This window comes from Rhea pennata, chromosome 2, assembly GCF_028389875.1.
Source record: "Rhea pennata isolate bPtePen1 chromosome 2, bPtePen1.pri, whole genome shotgun sequence".
NCBI lineage: Eukaryota > Metazoa > Chordata > Aves > Rheiformes > Rheidae > Rhea > Rhea pennata.
This window is the reverse complement of record NC_084664.1, coordinates 19,671,070-19,689,875: the sequence shown is the minus strand read 5'-3', so window position 1 is coordinate 19,689,875 and position 18,806 is coordinate 19,671,070. Positions and strand designations below refer to the sequence as shown.

The following is an 18,806-nucleotide window of genomic DNA, read 5'->3' as shown; positions in this document are numbered from 1 at the left end:
GTGAGCTGAACTGGTGAGGAGGGTTCTTTGTTGCTGTGAAAGGAACACAAAAATGGAAAGTTTTGGAGCTTATATTGAATCTGGTTTTACTGCGTCACTCCCTAGTTTTCACTGAAACCAAACTCAGCAAAAAAAAGTGGTGCTCTGCTACCAAGAGAGAAGGCTGATGTGGTTGTGTGTGTTATTTTTTTGTCAGAGGTCATAATCATCACAAAAATCACCTCCAGTACTGGCCAACTGGAAGCTGAACTAGCGTCTTTCTTTTCTCTCTTACTGTGTTCAGTAGAAAATGCAGCCTTTATATCACTAAAAGCCATTAGTCAAGGTTGTAGATCCATCCTTAGAAGTATTCAAGACAGACTGGACATGGTCCTAGGCAACCTGTGCTAGCTGACTTCACTTGAGCAGTGAATTTGGACCAGATGATCTCCAGAGGTTCCTTCCAACCCAAACTATTCTGTGATTTAGCTCCGTTGGTTAGAGCGTGATAGGTGCCATAGTATGTGATGAAGTAGTTTTTTACCTTTCTTTTGGCTAAAGGCTAAATGGTGAACTTCTCTGGCATCTTCCTATAATAGACTGTTTCCATAATCTAGATAATTTTTATAGCTCTTTTTGAGAGCTACGAAGTTTTTTCAGCATTGCTTTTCAATATACACACCAGAACTAGCCTTGTATTCTTTTTATGGTCTCGTCAATGCCATATAAAAAAGTAATGCCACATTCCTACTGCTATTTTGAATTCCCCTCATGTATCTAGAAGTTACATTAATTCCCATGGTTACAGCATTGCACTGGGACTTCAGGCTCTATTGTTATCTTGTTTTTTTAAACCATTACCTTAAATAACGTCATTTGTTAGTGGCAAAACTGGCAAACTTCTGTTTAAGAAAATCAGTTACAAAACTATTAAAAACAATTTAAGAAAACTGTTTAAGAAAGCTCATTAAACTGAAGGCAAGGCATATCAATAATTATATAATCAGTAATATAATTTATTGTTTGCTTAAGAATGTAAACAGCTGTCAGAGTTGATAAAGAATTTTAGTCCTACAATGTCCATGTGGAGTGGGGAGATGATATTTCAAAGTGTGGGAAAGGAAGAACAAACTCGTCAAAGATTAGTGTTGACATAGCTGTACTGAACCCAGTTTTGCTGAATGTAATACCTATTAGTTCATCCTTCCTGTACTAGTTAGGAGAATAAATATTTTTGGTTGCTTAAGGTCATTCCATCGTGATGTTTTTCTAAATGTGCTTCTTTGTGTGGGAGTCACGTGTTTGTTGGATGGTCCTGTGCAAGTTAGTGGTCATGTCAGAGCATGAAGGCAATAGGGCACCCATAGAGCAGAAAATGGTGGTATGTGTGTACTTCCAAGGAAAAAGGACTCCGTCGACATGAATCACATACTGCAACAGAAAATCTGCACTCTTTGGCACATGTAGCAAGATAATGCTATTGGTGACATGCCTATTGTTTTAATAGTCCTGTATTTTCTTTTTAATAACTGATAAGAGACAAATGTTTACATGACTATTGTCATGTATACTCAGCCTGTTATTTGTAGAGCAACTGCTAGTTAGGGTTGTGAAACTATCATTTTTCCATTTCTGAAAAATGAGATCAAGCTGGAGATGATGAAGACATCTAAGCGTGCACTTATGAGTTACACGTTAGCAATGACTGTATTGCCTCCTGCATTGCACTCCTGGCCTTCCCTCAGCTTAGCATCCTCCTATCAGTAAAGCCTACTCTGCCCCAGCCCCAGCAGCTTCTACAGCACCTCTATTTCCTCACTGAGAACGAATTTTAGAATTGGCAGACCCTGTGAGATAAATGCTCCCCAGTCATTAGAGGTCCTGTTAAGTCTCCTAAAGCTTCTTTGGATCTTTTCAGTGGAGAACATGAAATGTAAATGCTTCACAGGGATTGCTAAAGCCTCTCTTGCAGCTTGTTTTTCTCTTGGCTAAAAAGACGCAGGGCTCAGGTCTCTACCTGAGCCCTCTCATGTTTCAACATGAGATATGGATCATGGAAACTTTGGTTCTAGCAGCAAAAGCTCACCTACTAGTTAACAAAGAGAGTAACTATTTTATGAACTTAATGAGTATTCATACTGGAATTAGCCAAGAGAGGCTAATAGAGCAACACACTGCTATGTATCTGCTGGAAAACAGGTTGCTCTCTCAGCAGTGTGCTTATGTTGTACCCCATAGCCTGCTCCCTTCAGTACCTGCAGAGGGTTGAGAATGCTTTTAACTTTCCTAATCGCTCTATACTATAGGGCTTACACTGTTGTAGCATGAGGGTGCTTTGCAGTCTCCTCTGTTCTGCTTGAGGGATTGACTGGCTGCTCCTCTGCGCGCACGTGCTTCCTCCAAGCCCACTTTGGGCAATGAGCTCTCATCTCTCTCCTGGAAGGGAATCATTCCTGTCTCCTGTGGACAACTGGATTCACCTCAAAGCCCGGTTTATTCCTCAGAATTTGCTCTCTGCCCTGTTTAGAATCAGCACTGGGTGTTCACGGGAACTGTTTGGGCAGATGAAGCTGGAAAGGTTGTGGAAAAGCTAAAGAGATCCTGATTCTTTGTCAGGCTCTTGCTTTGTCCTGCTGTTTCAGCCCTTTCTGACTTCCTTGGTGCTGCTGCTCTGGTGTGATGCTGCACAGGGGACAGCGAGGACATGCAGACAGAGCCTGATGCAGCAAAAAGGCAGAACTGTTGCTTTTCTGCAGCTCTGCTGAGTGAGGGAGAATCCAGCTATTCAGGAACTCATGAGTGGGTGATTTTTGTGGGAGGTGCTTGAAACCTGGCAGCCCAGCCCAGGCTAGCCCCTTGCCAACAGGCCTGTCCAGGGAAATCTTGAAATCCAGTGCAGCCAAGACATGCATTGATCTCGACAGAGTTAGAGACCTGGGTCCTGTCCAAAAACTCAAATTATTGCCCTGAAGTTATTCCTCTCCCAGTGGTCAGGCTCTTAGCTCAACAGGTCTAAGTTTAGATACAGCCCCTGGGTCGGAGTGGCAGGGTCCAGAGCCTCTCTTCTGCAGTCTGCAGAGCCTGTAATCCGCTGTTACAATAAAGAAAATGATAATACGGATTTTGGCTGGGAAGCGTTTGTTTACCCTTCTCTGCTTCCTTATATCCTCAATCATAATCAATATTTTGTTAGTTTTTAAGTGTAATTAATGGAATTCTTCTAAGGTATCCTCTTTTTAAATATTGCCCAAGCAAGCATTTGCAGAGGGCTCTTTGTGTGGCCCTTTCATACTTTTAGTAACTGCCATGATACAGTGTCATTATGCTGTGTTTATTTTAAATGTCTGAAGTCCAGAGCTATGCTGGTATGTTAACCCGCCACCTTTGTGTAGTCTGGAAATGTTAAAACTATAAATTATTATAAACAACGTGCCTTTGGGAGAGCTTATATATTGTAGTTGTTTAAGTAGTCCTATAGATTTCCGTCTTAGTTTAGTGCTCATAGAATGTATACAGGATCAGAGAAATACTCCACAGTTCACTGTAGAACAAAGGTGTATTTAACAGAAAATGTCTTTCTAGAGAATATATGCTTTTTAAATTAGGATTTTAACCTATAAAAATAATTTTAGCTTGCTTCATCTGTTCTCCATATGTAGTTATTTCAGCTAGAACACATTACTAAAGGTTTAATTGAGTCTGTCCCATAAATACATTATTCATGTATATGTACATTTCTCATTCTGATAGCTTCCAAAAGATATCTAAGTGACCATTAGAATAATTTAGCAAGAGAAGTATTTTTTTAAGTGTTTATGAGACATAAATTCTCCCACATAAAATACAGCATGCTGGAGTTAATTTTGGACTGGATGTTTATGGTTAATGGTCAAAAATTTTCAGTATATGCAGAACCATTTCCATACCACTGACCCATCTGTTTTAAAGAGACCTTGTCTTGAATAATACGTAGTATTCAGTTACTGAGGAGGAACTCCCACAGTCCAATGTATATTCAGTGCATCCTTGAAATATTTAATCCCTGGATTTGAAAGCTTCAGTGTGCTGCAGTTTCTGGGCATCTTTAGCCCTCATTGAATATTTTGCCAGAATAGATAAAGTACATGCCAAGTAAACTGCTATAGTTTCCAACCACAGTCATAAGGAACAAAGTGAATTAAGGCTTGAGCCTAAAATGTCTAGGCAGAAGTAATAAAGCTTCTCTTTGTTGAGGTTTTAGATACTGCTTTGTTCTCATATACCCTGGTGAAAAAAAGTGTGTCTTTTAAAAATATATTTTACAGACACTTAATCTTGGTTATGTCTAATGCCTTTCAATATTTTTAAAAGAAATTCCAAGTGGCTGAGTTATTTATATGTTTAGCTTTTATTTTCCATTATGTCTTTTAATAGATTCCAGATCTCATCCGTATTTTAAATGGCTTCTGTGTTACGAAGAAACACAATTTGCTGAGTTAAATATCCATTTTTCTTGCCTCTCTGACATGAAAGTGTGATAGACCTATACTATAAATTGTTCACACATTCGTGAGCTTGAAAGTCCATACTATCACCTTTGTTATTTGCATGTGGGATCCACAAGACACAAGTAGATCCTGGTATGCTTCAGCACACCTGGAAGCATCATGTTATTCCTAGTATTCAGGTTGACGTGCTTAGAAGACATTATGATTAAAGCCTGCAATGGAGAAGTGTTCAGGCTTGAACTCTTTTTTAATTCACTTTGCTCAGCCAACATGTTGAAGCACATGTAGGGTGTAATTTTATAGATTCATCTGAGAGTCCTGTGGTGTAGAGAAGGAATATGTGAGGTGATGAAAAAAAAGAGAGAGAACCTGAGCTGCTGTGATTGCCCTCCATCTTCTCTTTCCCTGGCATTTCTCACTTTAGGTCTCATTTAATTCTGGTTCACTGTGTTTGAGATTCCCAGTAAAGCAGGTGTTACAGGACAGAGCAGCACAGTGTGAAAGGGTCTGAGCTTTTAACATCTTGGAATTGTCTGCACATCCACCACATATCCCAGATTTTATTCTGTTCTCTGAGAGAATTTGCTCTAGAAATTGAAATATATCATTCTGCACTCAAGAATGAGTCCATAGAAAATCTGAGGGAACCTATAATTAAACACTTGTGCATAGAAAGCAGCATTGGAAGAATAAATTTGGTGCCTGTCTCTCCAAAACTGGTTGAAAACCGTAAATCATGTATAGAATAGATAATCACAGATATAACAAACTGTAGCTGCATCTGCAGATTATTTTCTCCTCAACTTCTTGTGTACAATTAAGAATTCAGATTTAACAGCTGGGAATGATTTTCAAATGTTGATCTGAAGCAGAAAGTTCTATTCAAAAACTTTCAGCAGTTCTTTTATCTTCCCAGTTTATTATTTTTTCTGGAATAGGTTAAAAAAGGTAGTGCTTGACCTGTTATACAGAGAGATAGAAAAGAGATCATTATAAACTCAGATATGGATTTGTGCTTAATAATCCATCTTCTTATGTTGCTGAGTTCAACAACAGACAGACTGAATATCTATCAATAAACTAAGCTTTCTTTGGTCAGGATACTTTTTCTGTTAGTATTTTATTTTCCTAATTCAGCAGAGAGGGATTTTTTTCAAATATTTCTTGTTGATTGTTGTGGCAAAGAGACTGGTATAATGCATAAAGTAAGTGCCTGTCAAACGAAATTTAGAGACGATACAGAAGTAAAAGCAGTAAAAAATTGAGGATAGATATTAATACAATCACACATCACACACACATTGGTGTAGAGTTATATGCATAAATATTTTAATATGATGATGAACTGATAGATCTGAGTAGACCATGTGTACACATAAAATTCCCCACAAAAAAGTCCATTCTGTCATTATACACTGCAGGCATGTGAATTCAAAGCATTTGGCATTTTGGGAGTCAAAAGCAGATGTTACAGCTTTAGGGCTGGGGCTTAATATGTTTGTATTTTGTCAGTAATTTTTATATACTGTCAGTAAAATCCCTGTTAGTAAAGGGCCAATAAGCAGGTACTGGATCTACTAACTGAATACGCATGCAGAAGCATACGAAGTTGAGACAAGATGCATGTTGTTTTGAGCTTTTGTTTTCACATGAGAAGAGCTAACTGCTGGAACAGAGGTGCTTGCTAAGGCTTATGATGGATTCCCTAGCCCTAAAGTTAAATTAAAGTGATTCTTTTTTCAAAATGTGCTTTATTCCAACAGTAATTAAATTAGATTAGTCCCAGTACTGGGTTCAGATTAGTTGGCTCCTCTTAACTTAATCTTAATTTGTGTGTTTTAATTATCAGGAGGAATGTGAACATTTCTCATTTTTATCTATTTAAATTGTTAGAAAAATATTAATGTCTTTCTGTTTGTGGGATACTAGCCTTTCTGCTTTTCTGTCATACCTGGAAATTAAAACTTTCCAAGAATAGTGTACAGATGTTAATGATTTAGTCTTATGAACAGAGAACTATTGAACTATAGCTCCCTTGAATTAAAGTAGTAGCAATATTACTATCCACCTTAATAAATACATGGGGCTATTTGGGCCAAAGTGCTTTTTATATTTATTTTTTGTTTACAGACCTACAAGGAAAATTCTCAAAAGTTGTCTTCAGATTCTTTGCTCAGAGTGCAGGTGCTATATAATTGTCAGATATATATTGGAGAGAGGAAGCACAGTGAGAAAGACAACAGCGATGATGATTTTCGAATAATATATTTTTATAGAGCAGGAAGAAAATGATTACTGAAAGGTTAGCCCAGATTATTATTCATGAGTTTTCTGAGCTTTTAAACAAATTGTTTTGTAAATGTTCATAACCTCAGCATTTTTTCTCTCTCAGACGGTGTTCAGATTCCGACATGTGCAATAGATCAAGTATACTTCCAAAAATAGGCATGTTGTTTGTGCTTGCAATTCCAGATGATCTTATTATGGCAACCGAGTCTTTGAGCGGAGTTATCTTTGGGCTGCGTGGATCCTTTTTCACAGAGTTCTTCTTACAGCTGGGAGCTGCTACTGTACTACAGAATAACCTTCTCCTCCTTGGGTGCAGTGCTTTGGTTTCAAAGCCAAACGCAATTAAGTCATCCTGATTAGATCATTAGAGCCTTTAGTGAAATCTGCTCAGTAACATGCCTGAACTTTCACTGTGGTTCCAAATGAATAACTTTTTGGTATTTGACTTTGCTTTGAAATGAGGAACGCTTTCTGTGCCCGAAGGGGTATCTGGTTTTGTATAAACACGGGAGGTTTCAGACCATTTGAGGGACACAGTGCAGACTAATTCAGCCGTATTAAAGATCTGAAGTATTCCAGCAATATTATTAACAGAGTGTTCTGCATCTGCATCATCTTTTAAAAATCTTACAAATTAGAGGGCCTCCTCACAAACGTATCTGATAGAACTTGTCAGGCAGAACTAGCTGGGCTCGTTCCATTTTTGTGTAACTGCTCTATGTGACCCTAAGTAAACAGGGTCATCGGTGCATGAGGGCGTTTCCCTCCCCACGTGTCGGTGCCCCTGCGATAGGCCAGGCTCCATCGGGGCTATAACTGAACGTTGCAGAGCACTGGATGTGGAATAGTGGAATATTCTCAGTGCAGAAGTTGGCGTGGGGTTTCTTTTACCTAAAATAGCAGTTCACCTTGAAAGCTAGGGTTGCTTTCATATGCTGGGTGCCAGTTAGTTGCTTTCTGTGACAAGCCTCTCCCCTCATTCCCTTGTAATGGTCCTAGGACAGCCCACATGAGATACGGGAAGGAATAGCCACCATATGCATGGGCCGCTTTTATTGCGCCTGTGGTCACAGTACAGTAGGGGCAATACATGTCCCCTAAGATTCTCCAGTTTAAGAAAACACAGGAAGAAGAATGAAACTGATATGATGATATGAAATTCTGACTATATTTTTGTCATCATAATGAATGATAAAAATACAGATATAAAGCTATAAAGAAAAAATACACAGTAAGAAATCTCCCAAATGTCTGATACCACCAGCTGTGCCTCCACCTGCTTGAAAGTAGTTGCATTATTTCTTGTGAGCACTCTTTGGTTTTATTTACTTGTTTTCAATTGCTAGAAATTCAGTGAGATTTACTGCTCAACATGAGTTAGGCTGCAGAATTTGACTGCTTGACAGTGTTTAAAAAATGAAATATGTCTCTATTTGAGCTTCTGCACATTGATGTTACTACCCAGTCCCTAGCTTAGTAAATAACAAGCATTTTTTTTCTTCTCTAAGATCTGAATGTGTGTTGGTAGATTGGACCTGTCTTGTTGGGTCCTGGATAAGGCAAATAGTACAGCTGAACCTTAAATGGTGTGATGGGATCTCCATACTTTATTTAACAAGTAAATAAAACTATATTAGTGTAAGAACTCAGGGTCAGAGCCAAAGTGACCACTTAAAATTTCAAGTAAAGGCTAGCGGTAGTCCAAGTTCTTTCTTTTATTTTCCAGGGTATCAAATTAGTGATTGATAATTAACACCAAGTTGGCATTTTGGGGGACTCTTGTTTTAGAGGCCAGACTCTTAAAGCTACTTTATTTTCAGAGGTTCAAGAGTTTGTTTGCAGTTTTAGAAGTATAACATTACTGCTCTAGATTTTACGTCAGCTCTGTGTCACTGAAATCTTCTGTATGAATAGTTATTCCTTCCTTCCAGCAAAATACACACTTCACAGCAAGCATTTGTGTGTTCTTCTGAACCACTCCAGTTACTATAAGAAAATCAAGAAAATGAGTGATAGCCTGAAACATAGCTGGCAAACATTTTAGCGTTTAATATTGAAATGTGTTTCTTTTGCTATCAGTTTACTAAAATCCATATCTTTAAAGCTACAGTGCCTTGAGAAAGCTGCAGTACATGCTGCAGAGATCATATTTATTAACCGGAAAATAGTAATTGGAAATGAGATGAAGCATGGTCTGTTGCTTTAGAAATTATTCTTTGACTTGGCAGTTTTCAACTGGAAGGAGCTCTAGACAGATTTTATCCCATCTCTGCCTCCAAGCTTTTTCCCCAATAACACACTGATAAAAGGTTTATTGTGAGACTTCTATTTTTCCAAAAGACAGAGGAAATCTAAATTGCCTCTGGGCATTTTTTTAGTTCTAATGAGTTAAGCTTGGTCCAGAAAGAACACACATAAAAAAGAGAGATACAATTTGGAAATGTGTTTTGCTGTTAATACAGGATGTTGTGAAATAGCAGATTCAGGCATTAGGAATGCAGCCCTTTGAGGTGGTAGATTGTGACTGTACTTGCAGCAATTTGCATTGCATTTTCTGCAGTGCTTCACCAGTTTACTGCTTTCTCATTTCCCATAATAAAGAAGCGGAAGACCCCTTTCTGGCAAAGAAAATAGTCTCTGCAAATTATGCTGCCTCAAGGAAGAGATGTACTCCCTGTCTATATCCACCATAAAAATATTTAAACTACTACAGTAACAATGAAGTAGAAGATTGCATTTTTTTTCCCCTTCTTTATGCTGCTGTCACTTTGCATGGAGCTCCTCTTGACTATGAAGGAGGTGCACTTTATCTTACCAGAAAAGGTAGCTGCAAGTATTTCTCAACACTGTAATGCTTTGTGACTGCAATTTTTAAGTGCTGCTTCATTATTCTTTTTAACCAAAGAGGCAAATATTCAAAACACTAGGGAAATATACTGCATAATTTATAAGGTGTAAGTGAGAACTATATATGGTCTGTGTCAGATGTTCTTTAGCTATGACCTATGGATATTTGATGGCTGTCTAGAGATAGGAGTGTGACTCTCCACAAGACTTTTCTTATTCTTTCACATGAATTAAAAGAAGCTAAATATATTCCATATATTTCCATATATTATTTTCCCATGTAAACAACTGCAGCATTTGATGCAAGAAGTACACAAATGTGACTGAGGAGATGCCATCAAAGGGGCCTTGGATGGAAGAGCACAATGTGGTGCGCCAGAGGTCCTTGCTTCCCTGATGATCTGCCCTGCACTGACGTGAATCCAGTGGCTAGTGGAGGAGCTATCAGAGCCAGCAGAAACCGCTCCTTGGCGAGCTACCTGCAGCGAGTGTGCTGGGTCTGCAGATTTAAGCATATGCCTCTATAGGAGCTTCTCCATGGAAGCAGGTGAAGGTGCCTGGCAGGAGTGGAGGTTTGAGCCAATGATCCCCAACTGCTTGTGGGGAGAGTGCTGTGGTGACATTAACTTCTCAGACATGATGTGGCTTTTATGGCCTTAGCTTTAGAGAGCTGATGGTGGTCAAAGTGACTGGGAGCTACCAGCCTTTCCTCATTCTCGCAGCTGAAATCTGACATATCCCATTTATTAATGAGATCTGGGGTTTGAGAGCTCGTGTGAAAAGTAGATCATTCTCTTTAGGAAGGGTAACATTTGGTAGGGGCTTTTTGTTTATTTGTTTGCTTGGGGTGTAAGTTTGACAAAGTAACAGGAGTTTACAAACTGTTTTACCTGTTTCTTAGATCACGTTGTTACATAGCTTTCTCAGTCTTAGCATAATAAATACTGTAGTTGGTGTTTAATAAACGAGTATCTTTAATATACAAGTTATTTTAATAAACTAGTATCTACCCTAGTACCTCAGAAGAAATCTTTCAAAGGATAAATAATGCTTTTGGTTTTTTTCACTCATTTTAAATGCTAATAAGAGTTCATTATAGCCCATATATTATCATTATTTATCCAATATTTACTAAAGCAAAAAGAGAAAGCTGCCCACTTTCAGAACAGTTTTTGTTCCCAGTTTCCATTAAATATTATATATAAAGAAGATGCACGGGCTTTGTTAACAAGATTGAAGGGCTTTGTAATGTGAGAGTATCTTTCCAACTTAGCATTGTCTGCAAAATACTTTTAAAGACATCTGTGGTTTTTGTACTCTTTGGCCACAAAACATTTTTTTTTCATTCTCATTTACTTCTCAGGCATGAAAAAGAAGAATATCTAGTTAACTTAGAAACATACTTTTCTGAATATTCTTCATATATGTTTTTTCCTCCAAATTATTCAGCTGTTTACCCTTCTCCCATTCTTGGTAGAACCATTTCAGTTTTCATTCTACACAGACTTGACCTTTTTAAGTGTCATAGCTGTAAGAATTGCTGCTGTGGAGCTCTCCCCTCCTTAGTCAAGCTTTTTCTAAAGGAAAGTCCATCTTTTGAATGAAAGAAATTTAATTAGTGTTTTAAATCATTCATTTATAAGCCATATAATTTGTTACTGAATCAGCTCTCTGTCCTACAAATATGTGGGCACACACGTGTGAGCTTCACATGTTTGAGTTTTGAAGTTCAGTAAATGCTGTCCTAATAATTATTACTATTTAGAACCTAAAATTCCCCCAGAACTTTCCTAAATGCTTACACTTCTCCAAATCACTTTTTCTTCCAGACAAGTGGTTTTAAATGACTTTTTTTAAAGAAAAAGACTGTAGATATTGAAAGAATCTACACCACTGTTTATAAAACCAACAAACAGTCCCTCAGTTCACATCCCAGATGGGTCTGAGGAAGAATAAATTTCTTGAATTACATCAGTGAATCAGAAGAGACAAGGTATTGCTGCTACCAGGTACTTTTGCTATTCTTTGCTTTTTTTTCCTGTTAGGGCTCTGGCAGAAAGATATATGACATAAGATTATGTATTAATAGCTTCTGAAATAATCAAATGATTAGTTCTTTTTAGAATTCTGTGTTCCTCTGGAAAAATGAAACACAAATTTATCTTTTTCAGTAGTCTTGTGCAATTTATGCCATTCTCTTATTGGATGCTACCAAAATTACTAGCCATTTATTCAGTTCCTGAGATAAGTAGAACTGAGAGCTCAGTCAATGCATGTCAGAGTCGATATGATCATCCGCTAGATTTTGTTTTTCCATTTGGCTTTCTTACACTAGCTAACCTTCTGTGAACTCGCTTTAACATCTGCTTTCACAGAATTGTCCTTAACCCACCTTCATTGTCAGACTTGTCTTTTTTCTTTCTTTTTTTTTCTTTTAGATTTCTAGAGATGGAGAAATTATGATGCTTCTGGAAATTGCAATAGCTAGAGAAAAATAATGATGATGGGAATTTATTTAATAGGGTCAAAGGGATAGTAGGGTAGCACAATCAATAATGAATAGAAAACTGGAATATTTTTATGTCATCATAAAGACTCAGCTATTTCATCTTGAGGGTCCTCAACTCAGAAAATCTCTTCAATTTCAAATTACTTTTGCCCAGAACCTTCAGAATTAAAAAAAAAAAAAAAAAAAAAAAAAAAAAGAAAAAGAAAAAGAAAAAGCAGAGATTTTCAGTATCTGTATGTGTCTTTCAGGAATCTGTTAGAAAATCTGTAGGTGTATGGAATATCACCTACAAGATAATACCTCTTTGAATCTTCTTCTTGTCAGGGTGGTAATAAGAACTATGTTTCTTAGATAGTCAACCTGCAGAGTATCCCTTAATCCAACTGCAGCTGTGTCATCAGTTTCTATGTGGAATAGGATAGCAATGATGAGTATATCTCAGAGTCACAGTCTGTTTCAGTCAGAATTGATGATTTGGTTGCAGGTAAAATGTTACTTTGAAGACACTGAAAGGAAAAAATAAACGTGTACAATGCATACTTTGATGTTCTAACCTATCACACACAGAACTTTCCTTGCTAACAATTTCATCAGAGAATAGGAGGCCTTGATGTCTGGAAAAAAAGAATATTTGTTCCATTGTTGTTTGGGTGTATTTCTACTCTACAGAAGTAGACGAATTGTGAGCAAGAAAGATCCCCCCCCCAAAAAAAGTAAGTGTTGCTTCATGGACAAAATAGGAATAATTTTCTAGTGTCCAAGATGCTATCAAGACACAGCAGGCAAAAATTACCATTAGAATATCTGTAGAGTCTACCAACTTATTTATATTCACAAAGTTAAGCACCCTAACCCATGTTCAGACACATAGACACATACAGAAAGGACCAGTACGACTGCCAGCACATTTTGCTTTATAAGTCATTTCCTACAGAAGCACCTGCTGGAAAATGAATTATTCTCAGAAACTTCCTGAAAGAAAAAACAGTATGTTAGAACCCATTTTTTCTTTACTTCGAATCTTTCAAATCCCCTTTTAAGGCTTTAGAGATGCTAAAAGAGTCCCCACGTTGTTGGAATGAAATTCTGGCTCTCTCTTAGAGCCCTTAGCAAAAAATTCCATCAGCTTCTGCGGAGTTAAGATTCCTTTTATGTGCATGAGATACATGTGCTCTCATAGTTTCAGTAACCAAGCAAATGGATAATGCTCAAATATAAACCTACATTATGTTCTGGCTGCAGTATTTATCAGCTAGTAAAAACTGTACTGTGTAGTCAGAAGAGACTGAGACAGCTTTTTCAAAAATTTTTTATATCCTTTTCATTTGAAGAGGTAACATTGTCTTCAGCTGAATTTAGGGAAGCGAAGGGACTGAGGAATATGAGGTCATCCAACGTTAATGCAAGAACAAAAGAAACTAAGTACTGCTCGTCTGGTATTGTCTACTAAGGACTATTTCATTTCAAAGTTTTAACCTGTGATTTAGTACATTTTCAGCCCTTCTAAGAACATTAATGGATACATGCTAAAAGGAAGTCTATCAACAAAATGAAAATGCTATAGAAATTGAAATGCATATACTCTTTTCACTGCATCTCCTTTCAGATATTCAGGAAATATACCTTTTGGCTCATATTAGCCTTGCTTTCTCTTAATTTGTTATGATTGTCATTTATGAGTGGTGCTAGCACTATTTCTTAACACTATCTCTTTCTATAGCATTCAAGCATTTGAAGAGGAAGAGAAGACATGTATAATGCAAGAAAACAAGCTTTTAGAAGGACATCTCTCCTTGTAGCACATAAGCGTGTGGAATTGTACTTTCCCTTCTATATGAAAGTGCTATACCCCTTCCCCCATTTTCTTCTCTAAAAAACCCTAAACCGTATTGCAAGTTATTATCCACTGGCGCAGGGCCTGGAAGCCTTACAAGTTGGAAACCATTTTATAGATTCTAGATTCTTTTCAGTTTTAAAGCCCTGAGTTGGCTTGTGAACAATTATGACATCAACTCTTGAAATCCAACTCTAGCCCTATTCCCTCTTCTGAAAGTCTTGTAAAGCCAGTAGCATCCATGTATTGTTTCCAAACGGGCTATATTTGAACTGACATTTCTGATGAATGAGCTCTGTTGTGGTTTATTCATTATTGGATGTATGTTGTATCACATAAATGTGAATACATAACTTTAAGAAGCTTTCTCAACATGTAAGAAAACATACTGCAGTCTGGACACTTGAGCAATATATATTTGAAAAAATATGTATATGTAAATTTGAAATTTAAATTAATATTTAAATTTTTTTATCATTGAAACTTAGGTTTTTTTTACAATAATGATATCAAGATAATCTTCCATTAGCTGATGTTGGCTGGCATTAATTATCCCCTAATATCATGGCTATGATATCTGATTGTGTCTGAAACCAGCATTCGCTCAAGAATCTCACTATTTGTGTAGTAGTACAGTATAATATTATTTGTACTTACTATTTAACTCACTAATTTGAGATAACTGATACTGTGAGATAATAAGATTGACTGACTCAGCTGGATTCCACTCTAATTACTGTATATACTCTTCAAGTGCAAGCTGGCATTTGCTGCACAAAGGCACTTGTGAGCTCATATCTCCACTGTAATTGTGTAGATGATAGGTTTGTATTTAAGAAAGGGTGGAAGATAATAAACTCAGTTAGTAATAAGATAAGAAGACTTTTAAAGTTTGATGTTGTAGTTCAAAATTTTAGATTTTCTAAGAGAAGATCTAGGACACCGTTATTAAAAAAAAGCCACTATGGTGCTGAGACTCTGTGATCCTTAGAAAAGGTTAAGAGCAAACTTAATGTGGTGTATAAATGTGATACTCTGCTATAGCAGTTTTCCTTTCACTGTGCTGGAAACTGTTTATGAGTTAATTATTACAGAACTCTTATAAGATAGCTAAGTATTATGAACTCTTTTTTTACGTGATGGGCCAAGGGCAGGAAAAATGGCTTCATTAAGGACTGGAATGGGAACCAAGGCTTGGTAACTCTTGGGAATAGAAAGCTATGATTAGACATCTTTGCAGACCTGACTAAACATGAAAAGATTTGGGATTTTTTTTTTTCTGAGTGAATTGGAATACCTTTGGAAGATTATTTCTATGCATAGTTTAAAATGAACGTAACCAAATCTATTCATCCATTTTTCTGTGGTCAAGGGAGTTCTGATTAATGACAGTTGTCTAGGAGCATTTTGTCGTATCAATAATCGGAAAAAGAACACTCATCAAGAAAAAGGGTTATCACTACAGTTCGACATTGATACTTCTTAGCTAGATTAATCTTAATGAGTTCTCTAAATTGTTTCTGCTCCACAACGTGTTTTCTTAATAGAACTTAGGGCCTGTTGAAGCACATAAATGTAGTTTATAACTTTCCCTTAGAGGTGAACACAAGCCCAGGCTACTGAATGCAGTTCCCTACCATCATGATGTAGGTAGGTACGATACTGCATGATCTCTTTCATGAAGTTGTCTTGATCGGCAGCTAAAATGGTAGTTTTTGGCAGACACCTGCAGTTTCCATCCTTCAGTGTTTTGGGGATGAACTTTTCAGAAAATGTGTCCACTACTGTTGTTAAGTCTTACAGAGGAAATCAGCATCAGAAATTAAGAAATCGGTGGAACAAAATATGTGTACAGTCATATTTTGTGTATGCTTTCTTCTGAGTAATTACCATTTTTTTCCCTTGTGGGGTTAGGAAGGAGGACTCCTGAAACCTTATCATTTTGAATACAAAGTTATCCACTGATCCCTTTGAATAGCTTTTATAAGGTTTAATTGGATGAGCTAATCACCACCTAGAAAATAAGGTTCATTTAATCAATAGTCAAGGTCAAAATGAAGTCTAAAGAGAAATAACTTATAAAAGAATCATTACAGTTAAATCTGAGCAATGGAAGAAGACAAAGCCATGCGTTTTTCAGCATTTTGGAGGATGTTCTCATTAGGTCATCAGTTGTCGTTGCATACTCCATACTGTGCTTTTCACTGATGGTTATTCTATAAATAACCAAGTCAGCCAATTTTTAAAGTTGAGAGAGAAATACCACAGAGAAATGAGAGAAAGAGATGATTATACTCTATTTTTATGCATGACTTTTTCACTATTACTCTTCCTTACTTTTCAAAATATTAAAGAGAGCTCATGAAAATCTCATCCTTCATAGATCATTATTGTTTCTTTAATCTTTTATAAAGATTTGTTTTTTTTTTGTTTTTTTTTTTTTTTTGTTGTTCATCTTCAGCAATATATTGTGATTCTAGGAAAAGAGGATAATGATAGGAGGTAGCAAATGAATAGTAGGAGGAACAGACTATTATAAACAAAGATGCTATGCTTGCCTAGTTGTCCCTGTTTCTAAGATAAAAGTGGGAGACACACAGAAAAAGAATGGTACAATGTATTCCTGCCATTTAGCTTAGTGAAGTTAAGCTTATGAATCCATGTAATTCAAAGTTGCAGTGGGAGCAGCTGTCTTCTACTCATTGAGGAACCTCCTCATATGCCTCACTTAGACAACTAACTTTGTGGTTTCCAGCCAATGTTTTTTCGGTTTTCTATGTCCACACAATGTAGGCTTTTCAAATACAGATTTTTACCTCACAAAAGAGTGGCTTAAATCAGGTTCATATTATCTTAGAGGAATGAGACTCAGGCATCAGTTTGTTCCAGCCTGCCCCAAGCAGTCTGTTTTTGCTAGTTGCATTGCACAGAGTGATGCTTGAATAACTGCAGAAGGGGACAGACGCATCAGAGATACAAGAATTGCTTCTTTCGTTTATTTTGATGGTTACTTTTATGGAAAATGTGGAAGGGGAAGGAGTTGATGAACACTCAATGCTAAAGGTGTTAGAGCCTAGTCTTACAAAGTATTCTGGTCCAAGACTAGCCAAACAATCAGTTCATGCCTAACTTGGTTCATAATAATGGTCGCCTTGACTTCTCATATGATTATTTTTACTTTTATTATTATTTTTACTTAAGTGCAAAATTTTAAACATAAGTCCATGATAGAACCAAGAAGGAAGTATATAATACCCTGCAGGATCTTGCTGTTGCTTTATTCTCTTCTGTCTGACTACACTCCTGGTTTACATTTGAATGCTGTTCTTGTTTCTGTTCTTCCTTTTGGACCATTTGTCACTGACTGTTTCCATTTTTTCATCAGTTGCCTAAATGCTGTCTTGCAGATTGCTTACAGTTGATCCTGTACATTGACTCTGTCCTTTCATATGATAAAAGACTTCACTCTTTCCCTTATTTGGCAGACTTTTGTGTGCTTAATATATCTGTTAGACAAACCTCTTTGGCATGAACCCAACTGAGTTACCATCTTGACTTTTTCCCATCCCAGCATTGTTGAGAAATACCACTTTCTTGTGTCCTCCCTCCAAAATCATTGTGTGCAGGAAATAGGCATTTGATCTTCATTTCCTCCCTTCTACTTCAAGCTATTGAAGAGCTATGAGTCAGCATCTCCTTTAGTCACATATCATCATCTCCACACTCATCTCCAACCTTTGTGTTTTCATTATTGTTTCCCTCCAGCATCGGCTGATTGCATGTCTCTGCAGGATCTCACCCAGAGACAGTAAATATAGTGACTGCTAATTGACATTGTAATGTCCTGGTTAACCTGCCTTTGCCTCATACCAGTACCTTTCTCAACTGATTTTAGCCACTTCTTATCTCAGCAGCTGTGTCATCTTCCTGGGTGACCCCTGGTAAATCTAACTTGTTTAACATGTTCTGCCTTTGTAAGGACTTCCCTTTTGAAATGCATCAAAAGCATGAATCAAAGGCCTATTATAGAAACTGAAAGAAATTGGAAAGCCTAACATTCTCCTGAATTTCACCACTTCCACAGCAGTACCAGTGCCTTAGTAAAAAAGCACTTGCATTGTATTGTCAGTGCCAACAAGAATATTAGTGTTACATCCCACCCCTAGGAGCCATAGTGCTCTCCTAACTCTGTTCTGTGACATTATTTTAGACTAACTCAGCGGGAGAGATGTCTCCTACTAAGTCATCAACAGAAGTGTCTCAAGCATCTGCTTTTTCCTTTGGAGATTTAGCATTCACTGTTCGACAGGCCTGATCCTGCTAAAATGGTGACTCCTTTCCTTTGATCTTCTTAGCAAGCTGATCCCACAAGGCAGTCTTACAGTTCATTCACCCTCATTTGTAAGGCCCTTGGATAATGACTAACACAGTCAGCCCCAAGATATCAATCTTTGTCCTCCCTAAGTTACTGCATGCTAATCCTCTGGATACTACCTTACAAGTGGCATTCACCAGACATTTCTCAGGACTCTGTCTGGTGACATTCAGCACATTCCTGGCATCTTTGCTTTCCTCCTCTGACTGTTAGCTTTCTACACCTTTTCTAAGGCCACTACTCACTCTGTTTTGGCTTAAAGTTCAAAAGCAACATGTTTGGCAGCTGTTTTTTTGTTACCAGTACCTTTCTCATTACAATAAGGACTGGATCCTGAAATCAATTTCTGTCCATGCAACATTACTTCCTCCTCCTACTTGCTGATTAGGGACGCTCTGCAACTGCTCCATTAGCTGTGGGCAGTATCCCTGGCATTTTCCATTCTCCTCCTTGGCCTATAGCATTTTCTGCCTTTTTCCAGAAGAC

The 18,806-nt window shown here is 37.4% G+C and overlaps 1 protein-coding gene across 12 annotated transcripts in view; it reads left to right on the top strand.

Moving 5' to 3' along the window:
- KIAA1217 (KIAA1217 ortholog) overlaps positions 1 to 18,806 on the top strand; it is a 359,020-nt gene that overhangs the window by 220,866 nt on the left and 119,348 nt on the right. The gene's annotated exons all lie outside the window — the stretch shown is intronic.